This window comes from Miscanthus floridulus, chromosome 7 (genome assembly GCF_019320115.1).
Source record: "Miscanthus floridulus cultivar M001 chromosome 7, ASM1932011v1, whole genome shotgun sequence".
Taxonomy (NCBI): Eukaryota; Viridiplantae; Streptophyta; class Magnoliopsida; order Poales; family Poaceae; genus Miscanthus; species Miscanthus floridulus.
In genome coordinates, this window is record NC_089586.1 from 80,878,425 (window position 1) to 80,900,784 (window position 22,360).

Genomic DNA, 22,360 nt, shown 5'->3' on the forward strand with positions numbered 1-22,360 from the left:
TCATATAATTAGTATATTTTTTATTTTGTATCATTTTAAAAATTATTTTTATTTATCTAAATTCAATAATTAATATATATAATCTTTAATTTTATTATATTTATATATTTAATTATTCAAATATTGATTAAAATATTTTATTTTTGGTAGTTGTCTTTATCCACAGTGTTATATAGCTATATGTTAAATCTCTTCATCCATAATGATTTTATTATACTATCAAAATATCAATAAGCAAATAGATACATGTGATCTTCAAAATCAAGTGGATATCCGAATCTGAATCTGAGATATCCGTTTTGTATTAGTATCTGATAATATCCGCATTCGTATTCGAATTCGAATTAAAATGTGGTAAATAGTGCTATCCGAATCCGTATCCGTTCGGATCCGATCGGAATCCATCCTTACCCGCTAAGGAGGCCCGGACCCACCGTCGAGTCAGAGAGAGAGGGGCGCGGTGAGGAGGAACAAAGAGAGGAGGCTGCACGGTGAGGGAGAGAGACGGAGGAGTGTTTAGGTTTTGTGTTTTTCTTTATATACTACAGATGATAGCGGGCTGCTATGGGTTAGCGGGCTGACCCCGATTTTTGGAGGTGGGTGCCTTATAAGTCTGCATGCGTAAATGATTTATCGAAGTGAACATTTTTTACCGTCTTCATAAATCCATTTTCATAGGTGGATATTTTTTACCACCTTCGTAAATCCATTTTTGGAGGCAGACATTTTTTACCACCTCCATAAATCCATTTTCAGAGGCGGACATTTTCTGACTGCGTTCGTTAATAAAATGTCCGCCTCCGTAAATCAATTTTGTGAGACGAACAATTGTGACTACCTCCGTAAGTAAAATTACCGTCTCCAATAATCGTCGCGTATTTTAGGAGATAGTTACATTTTGTGACCGCCTGCGTTAATGTTTGAGCATTGTCTCGTAGAATCATTTTGTAGTAGTGTAGGGTAGTGTCTCTTGGCAATTGTGCGTCTAAAATCGTGCGAGGGAACTCCCTCCCTTGTGCGCCACCTGCGCGCTGTCGCCGATCGCCTCCCTGGCGCCAGTGCCCTCCGAGATCCCTACTAGGGATGGGGCGTCGTGCTGATTAGGCGCGGGAGGAGTTTCTCCATGATCCTTGCCTTCTTCGCATCCATCACCTCTCAACCCCAATCCCTTCTGAAAGGAACAAGATGTCCAAGAGGGGGGTGAATTAGGCTAATTCTAAATTGTTTGCAATAATTAAGCCCTACACTTAGCCCACTTCACCCCATCTGCCTAGAATGTGATTCTATTGTTCTACCGCACAAAAGTTTTGCACCCTAAGTTCCAATCCTACTCTAGCATGACAATTCTAGGAATGTAAAGACATGAAATGAATTGCTCGAATATAAATGCTTAAAGTAAAGAGAGGGAAACGAACGCGGCAAAGTTTTGCCGATATATCGGAGAGTCGCCACTCCTCACTAGTTCTCATTGGAGCACCCGCACAAGGGTGTAGCTCTCCCTTGATCTGTACAAGGATCAAGTGCTCTCTACAAGCTGATTCTTCATCACTCCGTTGTGGTGAATCGCCCACAACCGCTCACAACTTGAGTTGGGTCATCCACAAGCTTTGTCGGATAATCACCAAGCTCCCAATCACCACCGAGCCGTCTAGGTGATGGCGGTCACCAAAAGTAATAAGCACAAACTCTCACTTGACCATGACAAGCCTAATGAGAAGGGTGGATACACACTTGCTACTCTCCTTGCACTAATGAGGACTTTAATCTTGAATTCTCAAATCTCAATCACCTCACTAGGCTCTTGCTCTCCTTTGCACTCTCAAGGGTGTTTCTTAGCTGAACAAATGGGCAAGAGATCTCCCTTGGACGAGTGGAGTAAGTATTTATACCCTCTCATTCAAAACTAACCGTTGGGGGCTGAGTCAGCACTTTGTGGGGTGACCGGACGCTCCGGTCAGTTATCCCTGCCACTGTGTCCGAAAGAGCCATTAAGTTTTGACCGGACTCTGACATGCGTCCGGTCAAGAAAAACTCTCTTTGGAACCTTACTGATGTTGACCGGACGCTGGCACCCAGAGTCCGGTCACTTCGCTGTTCAGCATCCGGTTAGTTATCTGATCCTGACTAGCGTTCGGTCAAGAAAACCCTCTCTGGAACCTCTCTGGAGTTAACCGGACGCAGGCACCTAGTGTCCGGTCGCAACCATACGACTTCAATTCCTGCATCCGGTCACTTTTCACTCAGCGTCTGGTCGCTACCAGACGACTTCAATTGATCAAATGAACTGATTGGACTCACCCTCTAGCATCCGGTCAAAGCCAGACCAGCGTCCGGTCATAGCCAGACCAGCGTCCGATCAGTCATTTGACCCTCCATTCACTTTGAACTCAAAATCCTATGTGAATGAAGTTTACTCCAATTGATCTTAGGGCTACTCCTGAGCTACCTAGTGCTCGATTTGACAATTGTGCACCACACCTAACCCACTAGACTTACCTAGGTCAAGCTACTAGTCCATACCCCCCTTAATAGTACGACCAAAGGAAAAATAAAGTCTTAAACTACTCTAAGTGTCTCTTCAACACCAAACAACACTTAGAACTAGTCCATCCTTAACCTTATCGTCCATCCTTTGAAAACCAAAATGATTTCCATCGACAGAGGCATGACAACCATGATTGCCTAATCAATTGCCATTACCATGACCTAACTCAAATTGCCTCTACAAAATACACGTTAGTCATAGTAATCTCATATCGTCATTAATCATCGAAACCTAACTAGGGGCATAGATGCTTTCAATCTCCCCCCTTTTGGTGATTGATGACAACATAACCTCGAGTATATAAAAGTGATGAGTGAGGTTTTCAACATGCTTGGTTCATATAAGCTTTTGACAATAAGAACAAAAGGGTTAGACATGCTTATATGACCCAAGCCAACATGGTGTACTCAATAGATATGAATTAAGCAAGAGTACATGAAGTAAAGCTCATTTGAATAGGAGTAAAACGCGGAAGCAAAGCAATGAAGTAAAGCTCATTTGAATTGGAGTAAAACGTGGAAGCAAAGCAAATGAGCATAATCAAGTGACATGACATATATATAAGTATCAATGTAGAGAGCACACATGTCACAAGTCTCACCATCACAAGTATGTAATGCAATGCATGAAGGTAAACTTGAATGCATAACATATCACACATAAAGATCCAAAAGAAATGAATCATATGCTCCCCCTAGATGTAATGCCCTAGATCTAACATACTCGCCCCCTCTCCCCCTTTGGCGTCAAGCACCAAAATCTAAGGGTCGGATGGTGGGACAGGAGCAGACGAGTCAGGCGCTGAGGTGTGATGATAAATCTAGAACTGAGCAGCATCATCCTTTGACCCCGAGCTCTGAGTGGTCTGACCTTCTGTTGCTGGAAGTGAAGGTGAAGCGGTCTGGGTCTACTCAGTAACTAGTGTGGCATGTGACTCTGGAAGTATCACTGTAGGAAGTGGAGCCACATCTGTTGTTGTCGCTGTCGCTGAAACAACTAAAGTAACTGGCTCGGACGATGCAACAGACGATGGGATCATCTCAGTAGTCCCGATAATAGGAGCAACTATGGTAGGGACAGGGACACGTAGCTCTAGAGGTGTAGGCTACCCTATAAGCTCACTGAATGTAGCACCAAGACTCCTGGAGACTAGGGTGTCAATCACTAGCACTGAGGAACTCTAAGGCGGAGTGAAGCCTGTAACAATAGGAGTGAAGTGAGGGCCCTGAGCTGTCACTGGTGAGGCAAACCACTAGGACACCTGCTCTATAGGTGAAGCAAACTGAGTAGGTGTTGGTCCCTGACTCTAAAGTCTACTAGGCTGTATAGCTGGAGTCACTGAAGTGGTGGCAGGCTGGCCGATTTGAGGTGTAGACTACGGAGGAGCCACCCCAATAGCAGTAAAGACATGCTGCATGAAGCCAAGTAACTACTATTGGATCATAAGCTGCTGCTGCTGCATGGCCTGCTGCTACCTCTAGAACTCATCTTGTCGAGCCTGAACCTAAGCAAGTGCAGCTGTGGTCTCCTATGCCTGATGTGCCTGGTCCTGCCTCATCCGCTCAAGTACAGCCAGAAGAGCTGGGTTTGTCTACGGTGGCTATGGTGGAGTGGAGCTAGAGCCACTGGTCTCTTTGTCATGTGGTCGAGGATCTATCTATGGAATAGGCTGATAGTCATCATCAGAGCTGTCACTAGGGTCGCTGTTAATCACATCCGCCTGCTGTGCATCAAGCTGCTCCTCCTCTATAGCAACAATGCCCCTGATAATATCATCTTGCTAGGCTCCTATCTCTGGTACCTCTGGGCGATGGCTCGGCTAGCGAGGTGTCCTCGCACTACTATGGCAGAGCATCTAGGTCATGTTATATGGCGGAAACTCCATAGTAGCACATGTATACTCTACCATCGCCTCAGGAGACTTCTGTGTAACTACCTTGCGAATCAAGAAGGTGATCCAATGAGCATATGGCAGCTGACGGTGACCTCAAAAGCCCTCTGCTAGTGTATCCTCCATCTCTGAAAGGATCACATCCCAAATATCAAAGACTGACTGAGATACCAAGTGATATACTAGCCACAACTGAATGCGAGTCAAGCCCTCGTGGTAACCCATCCTCGGGAGCAGAGTCCTCCTCATAATAGCATCAAGAAGCCGAGCTATAGGAGTAAGGTCATGGGGTGTCCTGCTCGACCGCTCGCCAAATGGCTCTGTGAAGCAAGGTCTGACAATATCTGTAGGTGGCACAAGTCCACCGTGAGGGCATCTTGGAGGCTCTGTCTAACCATAGCAAACCTCATGAAGGTGAATAGGTGACTCTAGAATCCTAAGAATCTCTCTGACCCTCAAGCTCTAGAGCCTGTAGTCACGGTCTTTGAATACAAAGTGAATGAACCTGTGCCTTGGGTCAATCCAAAGAGAGGAGTAGAACTCATGGACCCATGAAGGAACAAAGCGACCAGTCCATCCAAGAAGATCTGTCAAGCCTAGCAGATAAGAGAGGTGCGAACAGATCTACTTGCCTGCAGCTACAACAAGTGACTCTATGGAGCAAACTCTCTAAGACCTGAAGGCAACTCTACTGTTAAGATATGCATTATAAAAATCCTCCTATAGTATGGTGTAGAAGTGCTCTAACGCTCACTCATCCCGCCTCGGTGGAAACTAGTCCTCAAACTGCACAAAGCGTAGCTGCTGCACCTGTTTAGCTATGACTGCCCTTAGGTCAAGGTAAATCACCAGAGGCGGACCCTATGGTCTAGGAGGTAGACGAGAGCCCCTCCTCTGTGTCTTAGGCCTCAGTGACACCTGAGTGCGTGTACAACCAGAGTGTTGAAGCTATGGTTGTGCTACCTACTCTATTTGCTCAGTCTGCTCTGCCTACTGAGTACCCTCTATCTGCTTCGTTGGCCGTGTCTGCTGCTCTGTCTCCCCCTGAGGCTGACTCTCCTCTAAAGCGACACACCGTCCTCCAAGCATGATAGTCCTAGGTGGATTACCATGATGACTCTCAACCCTCTTGACAGTGGCCCTCTGATCTAGTGATAGCTAATCAGCAATACGGACACCACTCTTAGCTCCAACTCTCTCTGTTCGCTCTGCGACGGCTGCCACTACTGCTCCTCTCTCTGTTTCCACATTAGTAAACTTCCACTTCTTTGTTGTGATCTTTTTCGCCTTTCCTTTCTCCTGAGCAGTCAGGTCAGGTGAAGGCCTTGGATCCTCATCGCCAGGACCACCTCTGGCATTCTTGCAATGTGCCATTGCTATAGCTAAAGAGAATTATTGCCACTGACAATGCCAACTGACACTTGCAAGGCTTGGCCTCGATCCGTACTCATGGGCTTGGCCTTGAGTTTACTGACAACTACAAAGACAACCACAAGAGCACCGACTCGCTGCACGATAGAATAGATAGGATATATAAATAATCATAATATTCATCTAGAGGTGCAAACCCCTATGAAGCAAGCAGTAGATATGAAATTGAAAGTGATGGCTTGCTACCTGACAAACTGGCGACCAACGAGCAAAGGAGAGGATCACGGGGCACCACCGGGTCGGCAATGAAATGCCTAGGGTTAGGGTTTGGCGGCAACTGGACATAACTCATGACAATGTAGTCACTATTGTGGTGGAGGAGCGGTGTGGCCAAAGTGCAGGCAAGGTCACGGCTAGGGCATGGCGAGGCAGGCATGAGCGCTGGCGAGGCAGCGGTGGCGCGATGGCTAAGACAGGGCACTGTGGTGTGGCGATGGCCTAGTGGCATGGATGCCAGTGAGATGGCATGGAGCAGGCACGATGGTGTGAAGTAGGCATAGAGTGGGCGCGGTGGCGTGAGGCACGGTTAGGGCATGATGGCAGGGGCTGTGGCGATGCAGGCAGGCGGCGTGGGTGCACGTGGGCGTTGCAGAGTAGAGCATTGCGGGTGATGGAAGAACAAGCGGTGGCGTGGGTAACCTAGGTACGGACGAGATGAAGATTGATTGAGATTGAAACATGATTTAAGGTGGCCCCACGTGACAGACAAGGAAAGGAAGTTGAGATCCACGCGGATTCATCTGACTGGATGCACCGATAGCAACGACCGGACGCTACCACCCGAAGTCTGGTCGACAACAGAGAGGTCCAAAACCCCTCAAGTCATGACTGGACATGTCCGATTACCCTTGACCGAACGCAGCCAGAGTCTGGTCGATTCTGAGTTCGTCTTCTTCGATTGACCGGACGAAGGGACACCTTCACACCGAACGTAGGATGAGCACTTGCTTCAGCGTCCGGTCACTCTTGTGCTGCTTCTATTCACCTCCTGTGAACTGATTGGACAATGGAAGTAGAGTCCGGTGCAGCGTTCGGTCACCCTTTTTCAGCGAATCTTCAAAGTTCCTTCACGCTGCCTATCCCCAATCAAGTCCCAACTTCAATAAGACCCAAATAAACACCAATTAGGACTGATGTGAGTGACCTCTCTCAAACCCTCAATTTTTCAAAATACTTTTGCCTTGGGCTATAATTCTTTTTAAGAAAATAGGCAATAAAAGGGGCGAGAAGCAACATGTGGTCACACAATAGGGTTTTATGATCAATGGAAGCTTCAAATGCTCTCCCTATTTGTGGATAAACACAGCGGATGCTCAAAAGATAACCGAAAAGAAACAACAAATCAATATACATGCATATGTAATGCAATACTTGAAAGTAATTGTAGTTGCTTGTCAAGTTTGATCTAAGGTTAAGCTTCTTTACATGCTTTTCGATGGTTATCTTAACCATGTTAGACAAGCCCTAAGTGCATTACCAAAAATGAAACATGTTGTATATTACAATGCAATGCAAGGGACAACACGAGCTCATTTTCTAGTGAAGTTACTAAAATTAAGCACATTGAGCTCATTCCTTAACCGATAAAATATAGCCTCATCTAGAGGTTTAGTGAAGATATCCGCCAATTGATCCTCGGTCCTTACACCTTCTAGTGAAATATCATTTTTAGCAACATGATCTCTAAGAAAGTGATGGCAGATGTCTATGTGCTTGGTGCGAGAGTGTTGAACCGGATTATTAGCAAGCTTTACCGCACTCTTATTGTCACACAAAAGAGGTACCTTTTCTAGAACTACGCCATAGTCTAGCAAAGTTTACTTCATGTAAAGAATTTGTGCACAACAAGCACCCACGGCAATGTATTCTGCTTCAGTGGTGGACAAAGCCACACTATTTTGCTTCTTAGAGGACCAAGACACTAGTGATCTACCAAGCAAATAACACCCTCCGGATGTGCTTTTTCTATCAATTTTGCAACCGGCATAATTCGAATCGGAATAGCCAACTAGTTGAAATCTAGCTCCTTTGGGATACCAAAGACCAATACTTGGTGTGTGCTTAAGGTACCTAAGGATTCTTTTAACGGCAACCATGTGCGCCTCCTTAGGACTAGCTTGAAATCTAGCACACATACACACACTAAACATCATGTCGGGCTTAGATGCGGTCAAATATAACAAGCTACCAATCATAGAGCGGTAGAGAGTTTGATCGACCATTTTACCTCCCTCATCTAGGTCAAGATGTCCATTTAATGGCATTGGTGTCTTGATTGACTTACATTCATCCATTTTGAACCTCTTGAGAAGATAAAAATCCCTTCTCTCATTTGCTTAACTTGAAAATCAAGAAAGAATGTAAGCTCTCCAATCATAGACATCTCGAACTTCTTCGACATCAATTCACCAAACTCTTTGCAATAATCTTCATTTGATGAGCCAAATATGATATCGTCAACATATACTTGACAAATGAAGATCTCTCCATCAAGCTTCTTGGTGAATAGTGTGGTGTTGACCTTCCCAATGGTGAAGCCCTTCTCAATGAGGAAATCCCAAAGGCGCTCATACCAAGCTCTTGGGGGTTGCTTGAGCCCATATAGCGCCTTGGATAACCTATAAACATGATTAGGATATCTCGGGTCTTCAAATCCAAGAGGTTGATCAACATAGACTAGTTCATTTATGAAGCCATTTAAAATGCACTTTTAACATCCATTTGATATAATTTCATTTCATGATGTGATGCATATGCAAGGAGGATATGAATGGCTTCAAGTCTTGCAACCGGTGCAAAGGTCTCTCCAAAATCCAACCCTTCAACTTGAGAGAACCCCTTTGCAACTAGTCTTGCCTTGTTCCTCACAACAATGCCTTGATCATCTTGCTTGTTATGGAACACCCACTTTGTTCCAATAACTCTTGCACCTTGTGGTCGCTCTTCAAGAGTCCAAACTTTATTGCGGGTGAAGTTGTTCAACTCTTCATGCATGGCATTTATCCAATCCGAATCTTGAAGAGCTTCTTCTATATTCTTAGGTTCAACACAAGAGACAAAAGAGTGATGTTCAATAAATGAAGCAAGTTTTTGAGAGCGAGTCATTACACCATTTGAAGGACTCCCTATGATAAGATCTTGTGGATGCGCTTGTAGTAGGGGTGAATTTCTTCTATCAACTACTTGAGGGGGAGGTTGTGGAGCATCAACATCTTGAGCTTATGCCACCATTTGATCATGAGAGACAAGAGTATCTTCATTTTCTACTCTCCCATCTCAGAGATCCATAAGATTTCTTGGGCTTGGGGCATTGATGAGCTAGATGACCAAGTTCTCCACAATTATAGCAATCCATCTCGAAGTTGCGCTTCTTTCTATTGCTAGTGAAGAATTTCTTCTTCTTGCCATCAAACTTGACATCGTTCTTGTTGAGCTTCTTAAGCATCTTGGTGTTTTTCTCACCATGAAAGCAAGACTTGCATCATCAATTTCATCATCACTTGAGCCCTCATGATCAACTCTTGCTTTGCCCTTCTTCTCTTGGCTAGCCTTGAATGCCAAGTCTTTCTTCTTGGTGGAAGAAGAGCCAACTTGTAGTGTGATGTGCATATATATCTCATGTGCATTAATCTTTCCCAATATTTGAGCTGGTGTAGCGGTGGAAAGATCACCTTAATGAAGCACGGTCACAATATGCCCATATTTTTCAATGGGGAGGACACTCAAGATCTTTCTTACAACATCAGGTGGTTGCATTTGTGTGAGTCCAAGCCCATTGACTTCCTCTACAAGAACATTTAAGCGTGAAATACATCTCATTAGCACTTTCTTTAGGAAGCATCTCAAATGATAAGCTTTTTCATAACAAGATGATAGCGTTCCTCATGCTCACTCTTTGTTTCCTCATGGAGCGCACAAATGTCCGACCATAGTGCATGGGCGTTCTTGTGGTTCCGCACACGGTTAAAAACATCTTAACAAAGGCCTCTAAAGACGGTGTTTCTAGCCTTTGCATTCCATTTTTTCGTAATTAACTTCATCGCCTTGAAGATGTGTGGGATCCTTAGGTTTTGGGAAGCCTTGTGAGGTGGCTCTAAGAATTCCAACATCTAAAGCTTCTAAATAAGCCTCCATGTGGATTTTCTAATAAGAAAAATCATCTCCCTCAAAGATAGGAGGAGGTCCATCCCCGTGGCCCGTGGGACATCTTTCTCTAGGCGGTTAAGCCTAATTTAGCGAGCACAAGGCTCTAATACCAATTGAAAGGATCAAGATGCCCAAGAGGGGGGTGAATTGGGCTAATTCTAAATTCTTTGTAATAATTAAGCCCTACACTTAGCCACTTCACCCCTTGTGCCTAGAATGTGATTCCATTGTTCTACCGCACAAAAGTTTTGCACCCTAAGTTCCAATCGTACTCTAGCATGGCAATTCTAGGAATGTAAAGACATGAAATAAATTGCTCGAATATAAATGCTTAAAGTAAAGGGAGGGAAACGAATGCGGCAAAGTTTTGCCGATGTATCGGAGAGTCGCCACTCCCCACTAGTCCTCATTGGAGCACCCGCGCAAGGGTGTAGCTCCCCCTTGATCCGCATAAGGATCAAGTGCTCTCTACGAGCTGATTCTTCGACACTCCATTGTGGTGAATCACCCACAACCGCTCACAACTTGAGTTGGGTCATCCACAAGCTCTGTCAGATGATCACCAAGCTCCCAATCACCACCGAGCCATCTAGGTGATGGCGATCACCAAGAGTAACAAGCACAAACTCTCACTTGACCACGATAAGCCTAATGAGAAGGGTGGATGCACACTTGCTATTCTCCTTGCACTAATGAGGACCTTAATCTTGGATTCTCAAATCTCAATCACCTCACTAGGCTCTTGGTCTCCTTTGCACTCTCAAGGGTGTTTCTCTGCTGAACAAATGGGCAAGAGACCTCCCTTGGACGAGTGGTGTAAGTATTTATACCCCCTCATTCAAAACTAACCGTTGGGGGGCTGAGTCAGCACTCTGTGGGGTGACCGGACGCTCCGGTTAGGGTGACCGGATGCTTCGGTCAGTTATCCCCGCCACTGTGTTAGAAAGAGTCGTTAAGTTCTGACCGAACTCTGACCTGCGTCCAGTCAGCACTAACTAGACGCGTCTGATCAAGAAAAAACTCTCTCTAGAACCTTACTGATGTTGATCGGATGCTGGAACCTAGAGTCCGGTCACTTCACTGTTCAGTGTCCGGTCAGTAAACAGATCCTGGCCAACGCCCGGCCAGCACTGACTGAACGTGTCCGGTCAAGGAAAGCCCTCTCTAGAACCTCTCTAGAGTTGACTGAATGCAGGCACCCAGTGTCCGGTCGCAACCAGATGACTTCAGTTGATCAAATGAACTGACCGGACTCTCCCTCCAGCGTCCGGTCAGCCAAACCAGCGTCTGGTCGGTCATTTGACCCTCCATTCACTTCCAACTCAAAATCCTATGTGAATAAAGTTTACTCCAATTGATCTTAGGGCTACTCCTGAGTTACCTAGTGCTAGATTTGACAAGTGTGCACCACACCTAACCCACTACACTCACCTAGGTCAAGCTACTAGTCCATACCCCCTTAATAGTACGGCCAAAGGAAAAACAAAGTCATAAACTACTCTAAGTGTCTCTTCAACACCAAACGACACTTAGAACTAGTCCATCCTTAACCTTATCGTCCATCCTTTGAAAACCAAAATGGTTTCCATTGACAAGGGCATGACAACCATGATTGCCTAATCAATTGCCATTACCATGACCTAACTCAAATTGCCTCTGTAAAACACAAGTTAGTCATAGTAATCTTGTGTCGTCATTAATCCCCAAAACCCAACTAGGGACCTAAATGCTTTCACCTTATTGTCTAGATCCACTAGACCTTTGTGGGTGTACAAGGGGCTACCATTGTTGCACTTGAACAACTCAATGGTGTCAGTCGGGGTCACAGTGACAAGGATGTTGACATGATGATGGCACCAGACTACTTGAGGCAGTAGTGGCTCTAGCAGACATGCGGTTCTAGGTGGGGGTGGGGGAGGGGGGGAAGCAAAATATGGATTCCTAAGGAAAAGACATGAGATGATTAGAATTTTAGGTTTACAAAGAATCGAGGAACTAAACAAGTTGTAAAGACTAGGATAGCAATTTTATCGAGAAGTGAAGGAGCTCATCAAGAGAACTAAAGACTACCTTAATTTGGCCTTAATATAAATTGAACAGGATATAAGCTAGAAATGAGGGAAGAAAAGGAGTGGAGTGTGATGACAATGGTTTTAGGCCAAGTATTGGTAAACTAAAAAGAACGTACATATTCTAAACTAAAAGTGTATGACAATTGGTAGACCGCCTTCAAAAGTGTAAAATCTAAAAGAAAAAAGAATGTACATATTCTGGACTAAAAATAGTACATGAATTGGTGGTGCTCTCCGGTTGGCCGGTCAGCCGCATGTCCCGTTCCAACGGCAATGGTGTCTCCTAGATGAGAAAGTGACAACGGTAACGCTAGCTGATACCCTGCTCCAAGTCAACTCCTTCGCTAGCACCGGCATCGACACCGGCATAGGAGCAGGAGTAGGAAGAAGTTGCTCCGGCCCCTTACCTTCCAAAACTCTAGAGCCTCCTGATCGATCTGAGCCTCGCCAAGCCCGATGACTTGGCAGCCTCGCGTGGGGTCAGCGTCAGCGTCGGCATGGCCAACTCTAGGATCTCGATCACCATGGCGGTCGTGGAGCCAGCGCTAGCAGTGACCGTGCCATGGTCAGACACCCTAAGAAGCACGTCGGTGGGTAGGTTGGCGGCGGTGGCGTAGTTCGCAGGCTTCGGGGGTACGGGTGGAAGAGCCAAGGAAGGTGCCGGAGGAGATACATCAGGCTTGGAGACAGTGAGGCGGCATAGCAGACATGTGGTGTTGGAGGTGAGCCACATGTTGACGCACTCAGTGTGGATGCCATGGCCAAAGTGGGGCAGAAACCGGGCCTCCTCACTGTCCTAGAGCTCGGCGAGGCACACGACGCACTCCACCGCGTCCGGCTGCCCCTTGTCCGAACATTGCGTCGCCGTCGCCTTATACACCATGACAAGCAGCGAGTGCAGCAGCTCTGGGTCAATGCCCCTGCTGATCTATGTCCCACCCTGCTACTTGTTAGAATTTACATGGATAGTTTTCCTAAATCCATATGAAGAATTTCTAATAAATCTCAAAGGCCCAATACTTGTGTTCCCTAGTGGACTTTAATGTTTAAGCCCATGAGTAGAGGTAGGAGATACAATATCAATTAGTAGCATATTGATAGTGAATGCGGAGGTAGGGGGTTCTCATCCCTATATATATACCAATCCTTCTAGAAAAAGACACACTAAAAACTACTATTGGGAGTTCTAGTTTGGAAAATCCAAAGGTAGTAAATTAGTATTTTCCTCTTCTCGCTATTGCACTGCCGCCGTAGTCTCTCCATCCCGGCATCTACATGCACCGACATTCAGGAGAGAAGGTCTCTAGTACCCCCGTCCTTATGATCCTGCACCAGGAGAGGATGAATAAGGTTTTTGGGAAGCACTCGTCGTGCGACTACTCCCGACTTTCACGACAGGCCGTCTTCCATCCAAGTCAGGCGGCGCTACGTCCCGATGTATTCATCATCAACTGCTCTGAGCTCTTCCTTCACCACTCATCGATGACTTAGTACCACCACCAGCAACATCTCCCTCTGCATCATCTTCACCAGCGACACCATTTTCTTCTGCAAACAAAAGGTACACACCACGTGACCAATCTATTATTGTCGTTTGTCTACTGTGTTGATCACGATGATCTTAGCTATGTTGCTAGCTATATTGCTATTAATGCTGCCTGATTTAACCAGTATGTTAGAGATCTGCATGCTAGTTTATGAGATTGTCATGATTTATATTATGCTATTAATCTAGAAATTAATTAGAAAATTGCCTAATTATTCAACAATCCAAATACCTTATTGTAAGCTTTTTTGTGAATTATCTATGGCTAGTTTCGCTGATGCGCTAAGGCCAGAAAAGTTTTCTGGTGTGCACTTTAAGAGATGGCAAGTAAAGGTCACCAATTGGTTGACAGCCATAAAAGTGTTCTGGGTGAGCGCTGGCATGCTCGAGGGAAATATCTTTGAAGAAGATCTAAGAAGATTCTAGGATGCCAACTAGATCTTTGTGGGAGCTGTGCAGAATGTACTTTCTGATCATCTGTTTGATTCAACTCTGCACATAAAAGATGCAAAGACGTTGTGGGGTCATCTGAATGCTACTTATGGTGCATCAGATGCTGGTAGTGAGTTGTACATCATGGAGAGCTTTCATGACTACAAGATGGTTGCTAATCGATCTATAGTCAAGCAAGCTCATGAGGTTCAGGGTCTGGCTAAGGAACTTGAACTCCTTAAGTGTGTCATATCTGATAAATTTGTGTCCGGTGCATTATTGCTAAGTTGCCTCCTTCATGGAGGGGCTTTGCCACAAGCCTTAAACACAAGAGACAAAAAATATCAGTTGAAAACCTGATAGCATCTCTTGATGTTGAGAAGGCTCGGGCTAAGGACAACATTGAAAAGGGGAATGAGGGTCATCCTAGTGCCAATTGTGCCCAGAGAAAGCCACATGGCAGGAACAAAGGAAAGAATAAGCCTTTCAATGCCAAGTCTACTACTACCTTCAAGAAGAAGAAGAAAGATAAAGCAGAGTTGCCTTGCTTCACTTGTGGAGAGCTTGGCCACTTTTCCAAAGAGTGTCCGGAGCGAGCGGACCGCAAAGGGAAAATGAAGAATGTCAATCTCGTGACTACTAGCAGTGCTGATGACGGGTATGGTAATCTTCCTACTGTACTATTAGTGTTTTAATCTCCAAGTTGGTGGGTTGATACAGGTGCTAATATTCATGTGTGTACTGACATCTCTATGTTTTCTTCTTATCAGGGGCTCCAAGGTGTCTCCGTCCTAATGGGGAATGGGTCGCATGCTTCTGTTCGTGGTGTTGGCATGGTGGATCTGAAGTTTACTTTGGGAAAGATCTTGCAGCTGAGGAACGTGCAGCATGTCCCTACTATACGGAAGAACCTAGTTAGTGTCTCCCTTCTTTTGAGAGATGGGTTTAAGGTAGTGTTAGAGTCCAATAAAGTAGTAATGTCTAAGCATGGACAATTTATTGGTAAAGGCTATGATTGCGGAGGCTTGTTCCGCCTATCTTTGGCATATTTTTGTAATAAGTCAATGAATCACATTTGTGGCACAATTAGTGATATTTCAAGTGTTTGGCATTCTCGTTTATGCCATGTCAATTTTGGGTTGATGTCATGTTTGTCTAGCATGAGTTTAATTCCAAATTTCACTATTGCCAAAGGTTCTAAGTGCCATAGTTGTGTGCAATCAAAGCAATCTCGAAAGCCTCACAAGGCAGCGAAGGAGAGAAACTTGGCACCTCTAGAACTCATACATTCTGATCTATGTGAGATGAATAGTGTGTTAACAAAAGGTGGAAAGAGATATTTTGTGACTTTAATTGATGATGCAACTAGATTTTGCTATGTTTACTTGCTGAAAACTAAAGATGAAATGCTAGACTACTTTAAACTCTATAAGGCTGAAGTTGAGAATCAACTAGAGAGAAAGATTAAGCATCTACGGTCAGATCATGGTGGTGAATATTTTCCTAGATTATTTGATGAATTCTGTGAGGAACATGGCATTATTCATGAGAGGACGCCTCCCTATTTGCTCGAATCAAATGGGGTTGCTGAGAGGAAGAACCGCACGCTAACTGACTTGGTGAATGCCATGTTAGACACTGCAGGTTTATCTAAGGCATGGTGGGGGGAGGCTTTATTGACTGCAAGTCATGTCCTGAATAGAATTCCAAACATAAATAAATAGACAACCCCATATGAGAATTGGGTTGGGAGGAAACCATCACTTTCATACTTGCGCACGTGGGGATGCTTGGCGAAGGTCAGCAAACCAATTTCTAAGAAGCGCAAGCTTGGACCAAAGACTGTAGATTGTGTCTTTCTAGGATATGCTCATCAGAGCATTGCCTATAGGTTTTTAGTAGTAAAATCTAAAGTTCATGATATGCATGTTGATACAATTATGGAATCTCGTGATGCTACATTTTTTTAGAACATACTTCCTATGAAAGATATGCATAGCAATGCTAGATTTTCTTCTAAGATAGCTCCTAATTTTACTACACCTATTGAGTCTCCTGTTGAGTCATTTGAGCAACCACTTGAAGAAGTCCTTGAGAAGGATGACAATGAAGTTCCTGCGAGGAACAAGAGACAAAGGATTGCAAAATCTTTTGGTGCTGATTTCATTGTGTACCTTGTGGACGATACTCCCACCTCTATTGCAGAGGCGTATGCATCTCTAGATGCAGATGATTGGAACGATGTTGTTCATAGTGAAATGGACTCAATTCTCTCTAATGGAACTTGGGAATTATCTGAGCTGTCGTTTTGTTGTAAACCTGTGGGTTGTAAGTGGGTGTTCAAAAAGAAGCTTAGACCTGATGGTACTATTGACAAATACAAGGCTCGGCTTGTGGCTAAGGGTTATACCCAGAAGGAAGGCATGGATTTCTTTGATACTTATTAACTTGTTGCTAGAATGACCAATATTCGAGTGCTACTTTCCCTGGCTGCCTCATATGGTCTTCTCGTTCATCAAATGTATGTGAAGACAACTTTCCTTAATCGAGAGTTGGATGAGGAAATCTATATGGATCAGCCTGATGGGTTTGTAGTAAAAGGTGAAGAGCATAAGGTGTGTAAGTTATTGAAATCTTTGTATGGCTTGAAACAAGCGCCTAAACAATGGGATGAGAAGTTTGACACAACTTTAATGAGTGTGGGCTTTACCGTAAATGAGGTTGATAGGTGTGTGTACTATCGATATGGTGGGGGTAATTCTGTTATATTATGCTTATATATCGATGATATTCTAATCTTTAGCACGAACATTGATGCAATTAATGAGGTCAAGTCTTTTCTGTCTAAGAGCTTTGACATGAAAGATCTAGGAGAAGCTAATGTGATTCTAAATATTAAGCTGATTAAGAATGAGAGTGGGATTACTTTATTGCAATCTCACTATGTTGAGAAGGTCTTGAGTCAGTTTGGCTTTATGGATAGCAAGCCTTCTCCAACACCTTATGATCCTAGCGTGACTTTGAGAAAGAACAAAAACATAGGTAGAGACCATTTGAGATACTCTCAGATTATTGGTTCACTCATGTATTTAGCTAGCGCAACAAGACCAGATATCTATTTTGTTGTGAGCAAGTTGAGTAGGTACACGTCCAACCCGGATGATGATCATTGGCGTGCACTTGAAAGGGTCTTGCGTTATCTTAAAGGTACAATGAGTTTTGGGATTCACTATTCTGGGCACCCAGCTGTGCTTGAGGGATATACTGATTCGAACTGGATATCTGATCTTGACCAAATCTACGCCACTGGTGGGTATGTGTTTACTCTTGGAGGTGGCGCAGTGTCATGGAGGTCTTGCAAACAGACTATTTTGACAAAATCAACAATAGAAACAGAACTTATTGCTTTAGATACAGCTTCTGCAGAGACAGAATGGCTGTGTGAGCTCTTGTTGGACTTGCCAGTGGTTGAAAAACTAATACCGGCTATCCTTATGAATTGTGATAATCAAACTGTGATTACTAAAGTAAACAGTGCTAAGGATAATGCGAAGTCAATAGGACACATTAAAATACATTTGAAGACTGTCAAGAAGTTTAGAAACTCTGGAGTAATAGCTGTGGCCTATGTGCAAACAGACAAAAACCTGGCAGATCCCTTTACAAAAGGGCTATCACGGAATGTGATGAAAATTGCATCAAGGGAGATGTGTATGGGACCCATGTGAGTTTACAGTAGCACTAACCCAACCTTTTTTATCGGAGATCCCGCGACTAAGGATCTGGAAAGAACAAGCTATTGGTAAACTGAGGAGAGTAAACTATAACCCTCTCTATGTAAAGATGCAATACTTTCAATTTTCAAAGCAATGAGGCACTGTATGGTAGGTTGGCGAATGTCTTAATGTGTTCTATTGGCTTTAACAAGCGAAGATATTGTCCTGCAGAGCATTCTTGAAAATACATACCTATATGAGTCCGATTGTATAACGGCGCAGTCTATGAGACTTAGGTGATCTCTAGTAAGCTCATGAAGAGACCAGGGAGTACGACGTATATGCTCCACCCACGGGAAAGGCTACTGGCAGCCAGGTACTAGTTTGACTTTGAGTAAAACTCGTTCACACAAAACTTGCAATTCAAGGCATAGCCCATTGTTTAAGTTGTGGATGTGTGTAACTTAAAGCTCTAGTTGAATGTTCAACTTAACAGTCTCTGCTGAAACACTAGTATATAAACAATAGTGGAAGAAAAAAATATCTATACTGGGCAGTTGAGATCTGGTGGGGGATTGTTATAATTTATATGGATAGTTCCCCTAAATCCATACGACGAAATTCTAATAAATCTCAAAGGCCCAATACTTGTGTTCCCTAATGGGCTTTAATGTTTAAGCCTATGAGTAGAGGTGGAAAGTACAACATCAATTAGTACCATATTGCTAGTGGAAGTTGAGGTATGGGTTCTCATCCCTATATATATATGTACCAATCCTCCAGGGAAAAGACACACTAAAAACTACTATTGAGAGTTCTAGTTTGGAAAATTCAAAGGTAGTAAATTTATATTTTTCTCTTCTCGCTGCTACGCTGCCGCCGTAGTCTCTCCATCCTGGCGTCTGCGTGCACCGATGTTTGGGAGAGCAGGTCTCCGGAACCCTCGTCGTTGTGATCTTGCACCGGGAGAGGATGAATAAGGTTTTTGGGAAGCGCTCGTCGCGCGACTGCTCCCGACTTTCACGACGGGTCATCTTCCATCCAAGTCAGGTGGCGTTACATCCCAGCGTATTCGTCGTGAGCTGCTCCGAGCTCTTCCTTCACCACTTATTGACGACTTAGTACCACCAGCAGCGTCTCCCTCTGCATCATCTTCACCAGCGACACAATTTTCTTCTGTAAACAAAAGGTACACACCACGTGACTAATCTATTATTGTCATTTGTCTACTGATCTTAGCTATGTTGCTAGCTATATTGCTATTAATGCTGTCTGATTTAACTAGTATGTTAGAAATCTGCATGCTAGTTTATGAGATTGTCATGATTTGTATTCTGCTATTAATCTGAAAATTAATGAAATTGCCTAATTATTACACTGGCGGCCGTCCGCGGACAAGGGCACCGCAGCCCTCTCCGTGCGAAGCAGTACTGGAGGGAGGCGAGGCCGAAGGCGAAGATGACAGAGCAGGAGGATGCCTGCGACGGTGAGGATGTTGCCGAGCGTCATGGCGGCGGCTGCACCCACCGTGGGCGCCACGGGTGTGTCAGCGTCGGCGCCGCTTGGCCACGACGCGTGCGCAGCGCCGGCGCCTTCGTCAGAGCCTTGCGCCATGCGGCCCATGCTGTTTCTCGATGCCTGGATGCAACCCGGTAGGCAAGCTCGTCTTTGTACCGTGGTGTGTATGTAGCGAGACAGCGAGTGAGCACTCGAAAGTGGGGAGCTCGAGCATATATATACGAGTCCGGTTCGTTTATCCACACAAGGATGGTTGACGCGGCGACAGACCGGCGCGACGGAATTGCACCGGCTGACCGGCGGCTGCGGCTGCTGGCAAGGGTTGGGGGCCAAGGCGAGACCGGCAGGGCGGCCGGTCAATGGCAGCGATCGCGGACGCGAGCGGTTGCCCGTGCCTTCACGCGGGCTTTGGCCTGGATGTCAGCACCTCGGTGCACTTTCTTTCGTTTTTCCCTTGGAAAGGTACTGCACCCTGACCGTGAGGCACTTTCTTTGCCACGTGAGTGACGTGGTGTTCGTGATGCTCAAGCAGTCAAGTGGCCGGAGTTTAGATGGCTGTCACTTCCAGTTCCATTTTGACAAGATGTATTGGAGCTGCAATGACCAAGTTTAATTTTTCACGTGACGTGTTTATATAAACAACTTATATAACAAGCGCCTAATGATGTGAAGTGAGCTTCATTCTCCGGTCCTTGTAATAATTAAATACGTACGGGTGGAATCGAATTTCGTTCCCGGTTTCTGAATCGTTGCTCCTGTGTAATTGATAACAAAATAAAGAAACCAATGCTACACCAGGGTCATGAGATGCGGCTAACCAAATGTAGTTGCACTCCACTTGGTTTGTGTCTCGTCTGAGCTTGACTTTCAAAGTTTCCAACTCGGCCGGCTGCTAGCCTGCTTGCTATTCCGCCCTCTAATCAAAGGAACTAGCTAGGGTAGTGCCTCTTGGCCATTGTGCATCTAGAATCGTGCAAGGGAACTCCCTTCCTCGTGTCATCGTGCGTCACCTGCTCACTGTCGTCGGTTGCTTCCCTGGCGCGAGCGCCCTGCCGAGATCTGATATCCTTGGTAGGGATGGGGCGTCGTCCTGTAAGGCGTGGGAGAAGTCACCTCCATGATTCTTTGCCTTCGCCTCCATCACCTCTCAACTCCAGTCCCTTCTTCTCCAGATCCGCTAGATGGACAAGGAGCTGGCATGGTTGCACTTGAACAACTCTCCATCTGCTTCCTTCACTTCATCCGAGAGGTCTGAGGGAGTACCTCTCACCATCATTTTGGGATGTCGTCAAGGGAAAAGGGAAGGCGGTAGCCCCTATCCCTGAAGCCTGCCATGCATGCTCTACCTTCGAAGGGAGGATTCATGGCGAATGCTCATCGCCTAGCTCCTATCGTCACTACTGGAGACGGCCTCTTTGTCGAGGGCCTGAGGCCCTCGGCAAAGGCTTTGCCGAGGGCGGCCCTCGGCAAAGAGCTCTCGGGGAATTTTGAGTCGGTGAAGAGGATCTTTGCCGATGGCCCTTTAGCGGGCACTCGGCAAAGCCTTTGCCGAGGGTTGGAGCGGCACTCGGCAAAGAAAAGCAGCCGTCACGGCGCCGGCGCCTGGAACGGAGTCTTTGCCGAGGGCCGTCTCCGGGGGCCCTCGGCAAAGAATTATTCTTTTTTTTTTGAAAAATCTTTGCCGAGGGCCTCCAACCATGGCCCTCGGCAAAGAAATGTGCAGAATTTTTCCAAAAAATCTTTGCCGAGGGCAATGGGACGGCCCTCGGCAAAGAATTATTCTTTTTTTTTTGAAAAATCTTTGCCGAGAGCTTCCACGCAGGCCCTCGGCAAAGAAATTTTTTTTAAAAGTCTTTGCCGAGGGCCTCCAACCATGGCCCTCGGCAAAGAAATGTTGCAGAAATTTTATTTTTTTAAAAAAAATCTTTGCCGAGGGCAATGGGACGGCCCTCGGCAAAGGACCCTTCTTTGCCGAGGGCCTTGGTCATTGCCCTTAGCAAAGAGGCAGAAATTTAAATTTTTTTTTGTTTTTTGCATTCCATCGACACAAGCATTTCATATATATATATCAACCATCACATATATATATCACACAGAACCCATTTTCTCACAATATATCACAACCATAATTGTGAACCACAAATCACAATATATTACAACCACAAGTCACATGTTCATCATCATTCACATGTTTATTACGAAAGCACAAGTCAGAACCATAAACCACAAATATTACAATAAAGTCTAACCACATCACCTAGCACAGACAAAGAAATAAAAATCTTTGCCGAGGGCCCTGTATCTGGGCCCTCGGCAAAGGGCCCAACCCTAAATCGGCCAGCGGCCCAAATTCCCCGCCCACAGAAAAAAAATCTCTGCCGAGGGCCTAGCCTGGCCCTCGGCAAAGGGGGTCTTTGCTGAGGGCCTGGCCAATGGCCCTCGACAAAGAATATTTAAAAAAAATAAAAAATCTTTGCCGAGTGCCCGACGGCAGGCACTCGGCAAAGACTGACGCCAGTGGCCGCCGTGACCCATCCGGCCATATTTGCCGAGGGCCAATTTGCCGAGGGCTAGGCCCTCGGTAAAGATTTATTTTGCCGAGGGCCGTTTGTTTGCCGAGGGTCAGGCCCTCGGCAAAGGCTTCTTTTCCGAGGGCCTAGATTTGTCGAGGGCTCCTGGGGCTGGCCCTCGGCAAAGACCCCTTTTGCCGAGTACCCGAGATCTAGCCCTCGGCAAACCCAGAAGCCCTCGGCAAAGAGGACGTCTCCAGTAGTGCGTGGCCACTCCAAATGTGGTGCCAACTAGTCAGCGTTGGTATTTCTTATATGTTGAAGTAGTTAATTCTGCAAGCACAATGAAACATCGTTGTACTATTTCACCAAGAAGTATTCCAAGGTGTCATATTTATATCTCTAGGAAAGCGATGGCTAAGAGTGTTTGATAAATAAGTTGTCCTTGATTGTATTATAATTAATATACCAAACTCTAGCAGGGTAACTACAGATAATAAAAGAGTAGTGTGACACACAGAAGTTTCGAAAACAATAAAGGATAGAAGGCATA

At 45.2% G+C, this 22,360-nt stretch overlaps 1 pseudogene; it reads right to left on the reverse strand.

Annotated features, from left to right (window-relative positions):
* Window positions 1-12,395: 12,395 nt before the first annotated feature.
* Window positions 12,396-19,511, reverse strand: LOC136463568 (E3 ubiquitin-protein ligase EL5-like; annotated as a pseudogene).
* Window positions 19,512-22,360: the final 2,849 nt, after the last annotated feature.